Below are 6,230 nucleotides of genomic sequence, written 5' to 3'. Positions count from 1 at the left end.
TTGTTTTTTTGAGACAGGGTCTCACTATGTAGTGAGACTGACCTGGAATTCACTATGTAGCTCAGGCTGGTCTCGAACTCACAGCGATCCTCCTGCCTCATCCTCCCAAGTGCTGGGATTACAGGTGTGCACCACCATGCCCTACGATTTTCCCCAAAATTTATGTATAAATGCTTCCAATAAGCCAGGCATGGTGGGGCATGCCTATAATCCCAATACTCAGGAGGCTGAAGCAGGAGGATCACTGTAAGTTCGAGACCAGCCTGGGAGAGCTACATAGTGAGTTCCAGGTCAGTCTCAACTACAAAGTGAAACCCTGTCTCAAAAAAATAAAAAAATAAATATTAGCTGTTATTTTGGTATTAAACTCAGTACTGTACCTGCTGTTACACTCGATAGTGTTAGTCCTTAGAGCCACCTCACACCGTTTACAATGCCTAGCTCTTTCTGTGCTCAGAGTCTTATGTCCAGACTTCTACACTGCTGCCTTTGCTTGGCTTGCTCTCCCTCTCCTCACCTGCCTGATGGCTTCCTGCTCATTGAGGACATTTCTCGACCACCCCAGCCCCAAACTGATGAATGTGCTGCCTCTGTCTCTTGCTATACATATGTATGTAGCACTTTATATTATTGCTATAACTGTTTCTGGGACAAAAAAGAAAAGAACACAGTGTTAATTGTAGCATTTCATTTAATCCCCATACAGCTCAGGGAGATGGAGGGTGGTCTCTTCATAGTAGAGCTAAGAAATCAGAGAATAAAAACTATTCAGCAACTTTGACAGAGAGACACAGAAAGTGAAGATCAGAACCAAGATCCATTCCCAGGTCTTCACTCTAAATTAAGCTGTGTTTGAGCCAGGGATGTAGCTCAGTGATGCTGGACCTGCCTGACAAGTGTAAGGCCCTGAGCTCAATTCTCATTACCAACAAAAAAATAAAATAAAATTTAAAAAAATAAACGAAGCTGTGTTATTTCTGTCACACTACTCCATGCTCCTATCATGCTTGTTTTTTTTGTTTTGTTTGTTTTTTTTGGTACCAGCAATCAAACTCAGGATCTTGTGCTTGCAAGGCAAGCAGCAGAACCACTGAGCTAAATCCCCGGCCCCCTACTCCATATTCCTAAGAGTAAAACACATTTTAGAAGCTGATGTTAACTTTGATGGCTGCTCTGTTCCTTGTGCAAGCATGATTTTGCTTTGAACATAATATCAGAGTGGTGAGTGCTCAGGGAGTCTTCTCTTACTCATATGAAAATGCTTTTCTTGGGTTAGTTTCATAGATTCTTCCAAATTCACAGCTACATTTTATTTCAGTACAATACTTTTTTGAAACAAAAATTTTCTAACTAAATATATTTATTATCACAACTTTTTTTATGAAGCTAGAAGCAGTTTATTTTTAATGTTTCTTAAAACTTTATAGTCGTATATTTCATGACATCTTTGGAGGCTTCTTATTTTCTGATTAAATTTCTGACTGTGACCTGTAAAGATAAGGTTGCCTGGTTCAAAACTACTAGGTCACATGTTCTGTAATATGAAATCATTTTACTCACCTTTCTTTCACTTTCCAGACTTCTAGCCCTACATCATATATGATAAGGTATATCATAATCCAAATCAAACATCCTTTGAGGGAAAACTAATGACATACAATAAAGAAGGTGAATAAAGATAGAGTAGGCCTGGGGATTTAGCTCAGTGCTTCTGCTGCCTGCCTCCTAAGTGCAAAGACCTGCATTCGATCCCCAGTACCAAAAAAATAAATAAATAAAGATAAAGTGAAATGATGACATTATTAGTAAGAGTCATATAAAAAAATTTATAAAGTTTTTTGGAGTAAAGTACTGATAACTTCATATATCCCTTTTACTTACCCTTACACCTAATATTTATGCAAAGCCTATTCTGTCTTTTTTCTTTTTCTCTCTTTTTTTTTTTTTTTTTTTTTTTTCCTTTTTTTTTTTTTTTTTTTTTTGGTACCAAGAATTGAACTCGAGACCTTGTGTTTGCCAGGTAGGCAGCGGAACCACTGAGCTAAATCCCCGACCCTTCTTTTTCTCTTTTTGAGACAAGATACTGCTCCGTAGTTCAGGCTATCCTTGAGTTCACTGTGTAGCCCAGGCTGTCCTTGAACTCTTTGCATTCTTCCTGCCTCAGACTCCTGAGTGCTGGGACTACAGATATACCCCACCATGCCTGGCCAAGTCCTGTCGTGTCTTTAAACTTATCTTAAATCTTCCCTTTTCTCTCCATTGCATTTGCTTTCACTGTAGTTTTTCACATCTTCATCTCTTAACCTGGAAAATTGCAACAATTCCTTAAATCAAGGGTATTTGACCCTCAGGCCACTGACTTCACTGCACAGCAAGAAGTGAGTGCAGGCAAACACATGATGCTTCAGCTATATTTACACCTGCTCTCTTTCACTCAAATCACCACCTTAGCACCACCTCCTATCAGGTAGGGGGCATTCGATTCTCACAGGCATATGAACCCCACTGTGAACAATGTATGCAAGGTATCTTGGTTGTGCATTGCTTCTGAGAATCTAATGCCTGATAACCTGACAAGGAGCTGAGGCAGTAATGTTAGCACTGGGGAGCCGCTGAGCAGAAAGGTGTGAATACGGAGCCCACAATAATTATCAGTTGCAAGCAGACTCATATCAAAACCCTGTAATCTCCACTTTAAAAAAAAACAAAAAAGGCCGGTCGTGGTGGCTCATGCCTGTAATCCCAGCACTGGGGAGGCAGAGGCAGGAGGATCGCTGTGAGTTTGAGACCACCCTGGGCTACATAGTGAGTTCCAGGTCAATCTCAACTACATAGTGAGACCCTGTCTCAAAAAAACCAAAAACAACAGCAACAAAAAGAAAACAAAAAAACACTGTCAGTGAGTGGCAGGTGATAGTTAAGCTGCATTTGGTGGCAGGCTTTATCATGACAAATACCTCAATGTACTTCAGTTATAGAGCTTTATCTGTTGGCAGGTTTTAATCGACAATTTGACATTTAGTTTAGTCTCTGTATGGCCTGCGTATTATTTTATTTTCCAGTTCTGCTGTGCCTCTTTCCTTCACTGGGTATAGTTTTAGTAAGTCCACACACTATCTTAGCTAAAATGAGTAAAAAACATCATTGAAGAGCTTTTCTGAAAAGGGGGAACAATCCAATGATGAGACAGCAAGAGACTGACTGCCAACAGGAAAGAAAGTTCCATTTAAAAGAAAATACCAAGCGCCCTACTTAAATTTTGAGTTCATTGCAATAGGTGATGCACATTCTCCAAGCCCGCCTTGGATGTTTATGTGGCACCTACCTACCCAGTGAAGCCATGAAACCTTCAAAATTGTTTCACCACATGGAAACCCAGCGCTCTGCATTAGAGGATAATTTTTTGGCATTTTTAAAAACAAAACCAAAAAAGTAAACACAAAGAACAGAAGCAATTATTAAAGGCCCACACTTCATCAAATATGTCTGCACTGAAAGCGTTATTCGTAGTGGAAAAGAAACCCTCTACTACTGCTAAAGAATTAATCCTGTGCCTGTAATCCCAGCATTCAGGAGGCTGAGGCAGGAGGATCACTGTGAGTTCGAGACCAGCCTGGGCTACATAGTGAGTTCCAGGTCAGTCTCAACTACACAATGAGACCCCATCTCAAAAAACAAACAAAAAAGAATTAATCCTGCCTACTGCTAAGAACATTTGTCATGAATATCTAGAAGAGGCTGCAGTTCAGAAGGTCACATGTTCCTCTTTCGGCTAGCACCATAGCTTAATGAACTAACAAAATAAAAGAAATTAGGACACCGTTGTTAGAGAGGACTCTAACTCACTGTGGTACCCAATCCAGGTCGATGAGTTTACCAGTGTTATAACAAGTCAACAATCCGTGTTTTGGCAACAATATATTTTTCAGAAGGATGTGCATGAGGATATGTTATGTGTACTTTTTGTTGCCAGCCAACATCACAGCTGCAGGCATATTCAAGTCTTTGAATGATTACATATTAAGAAAACTGGATTGGTCATTTTGGTATATGCACAGATGGGGCAGCACCCTGTGGACAGCTTTCTGGTTTCACTGCTTGAGTCAGAAGTTGCTTCTGAATGTGAGTCTGCAAGCTGTATCATTGATAGAGAAATGCTGGCTGTCACCTGAACTTACTGTTTTTGCAGGATGTGATTAAAATGATCGACCATGTTAAAAATCACACGCCTAACCCATCTGTTTGTACAGCTCTGGGAAGAGATGAATGTCAAGTACACCTTCTCTTACAGAAGTGAGATTTCTGTCACACTGGCTAGAGTATTTCAGTTTTTACATACTCGACCTTTTCAACAAACTCATTCTGTCACTTCAAGGGAGAATATCAACTATGTTCAAGTCAGATAAAGTGGGTGCATTCAAAGCCAAATTGGAATTATGGGGCCGACAAGTAAACACTGGGATTTTTGGCCTATTTTAAATGTTTGCAGAGGTTTTGAAAAGAGACTAATCTGGAACCTTCTATCTCCAAGCTGGTGCATAAGCACCTATATCAGCTTTCAAAAGAGCTTAAACATTACTTCCTAGCCAAAGACCCAAACTAGAAAGGAATGGACCCAAAATGCACTTGTGAATAAGCCAGATAAATAACCCTTGACTTTATCTGTGCTAGAAAAGGATCAGCTTTTGGGGTCACAATTATGGTGGCCTTCAAAGTATGTCTGAGACAATTTCAAGTGTCCATATGTTCTGGGTTTACATCAAGGAAGACTATCCTGAGATTTCTACAAAGGCACCAAAAAGCCTACTTCCAACAACCCATCATTGTGAAGCAGGGTCTTTTGCAATGACAGCATCCAAAACGAAGTGACAGAGTAGACTGGACATAAGCAGCACAGATCAGATGCCACTGTACCCCTCTCTCCCAGATGGGACCATCTAGTTGAAGGAAAAAAAGCTCAGAGCTCTCGCTGCTTCTGCAGTACGGTGAGTTGTATGTTGATTTAATTATATATTACAATCTAATAATAGAAATAAAATACACAATAAGTGTAATACTCTTTAATCATTCCAACCCCTGCCTTCAAGTCTGTGGAAAAATTATTTTCTACAAAACCAGTCCTGGTGCCGAAAGGTTGGGGACTGCTGCCTTAATTGACCTTGAACCTGCTACCCTACACCCATTCACATCGTCTCCTCAGTAATTGTCACAGAACAGTAAGGTGTGCTGTGTGTGTGTGGTGCTGGAGATTGAACCCAGGGCTTTGCGTATGTTGGTCAAGAGCTACATCCCTGGCTGTTTTGATCTTACTTTTAGATGGTCTTGTTACATACTCAGGCTGCCCTGGAACTTTGTATCTTCCTGCCTGAGCTCCCTTCCCCATAGTAACTGGGATTATAGGTGTGTGCCACCATTCTCAGCCAGATGCATTTTCCTTTTCTTTTCGTAGTACCGGGGATTGAACTTGAGACCTTGCGCTGGTGAGGCAGGCGGCGGCACCACTGAGCTGAATCCTCGGCGAAGCCAGATACACTCTTTAAACCAAAAATCACATCTTGTCACTCCATTGCTAAAGTATATATATCGATCGTATCTTTAAATAGTATCTGGTGAAGCAGATCTAGTACATGGATCTGGATTTTTCTTGTTTCAAAGTATTTAACACTTCTTTTTCTTGACATAGGCTCTCAAGAAATTGTCTGGCCAGCCTTGAATTTGTGATCCTCCTGACTCAGTCTCCCAAGTTAACTGTGATACAGGGACGTATCAACATGCCCTAGCTCAAATTAACACACTTGAATTGCCCACCTTTGACAAAATTATAGTTCCCCCTCCAGATTTCCCATGTAATATTGTCTGACCTATTTATGAAAAAGAAAATGTATTCTTTTGGCCTGGGGATTTAGCTCAGCGGTGCCGCCGCCTGCCTTGCAAGCACAAGGTCCTGAGTTCAATCTCCGATACCAAAACACAAAACAGTACAAAATGTAATCTGCTGGCTGCAGTGGTGCATGCCTCTAATCCCAGCTACTCAGACAGCTGAGGTAGGAAGACTTAAATTCTAGGCCAGCCTGGGCTACTTAGTAAGACCCTGTCTTTAAAAAATAAAAGGATGGAGGTGAGGGGTTGGAGTTGTATCTCAGTGCCGAGGCCATGGAGTCAATTCCCAGTAGCACCAGAAAGGAGAAGACAGACAAGAAGAAAAGACTATTTTTTTTTTTTTTTTTTTT

Source organism: Fukomys damarensis, unplaced genomic scaffold (genome assembly GCF_012274545.1).
Source record: "Fukomys damarensis isolate Sample0158 unplaced genomic scaffold, DMR_v1.0_HiC HiC_scaffold_27, whole genome shotgun sequence".
NCBI classification, from domain to species: domain Eukaryota; kingdom Metazoa; phylum Chordata; class Mammalia; order Rodentia; family Bathyergidae; genus Fukomys; species Fukomys damarensis.
The sequence above is the reverse complement of the archived record's forward strand: the minus strand, read 5'-3'. Positions refer to the sequence as shown.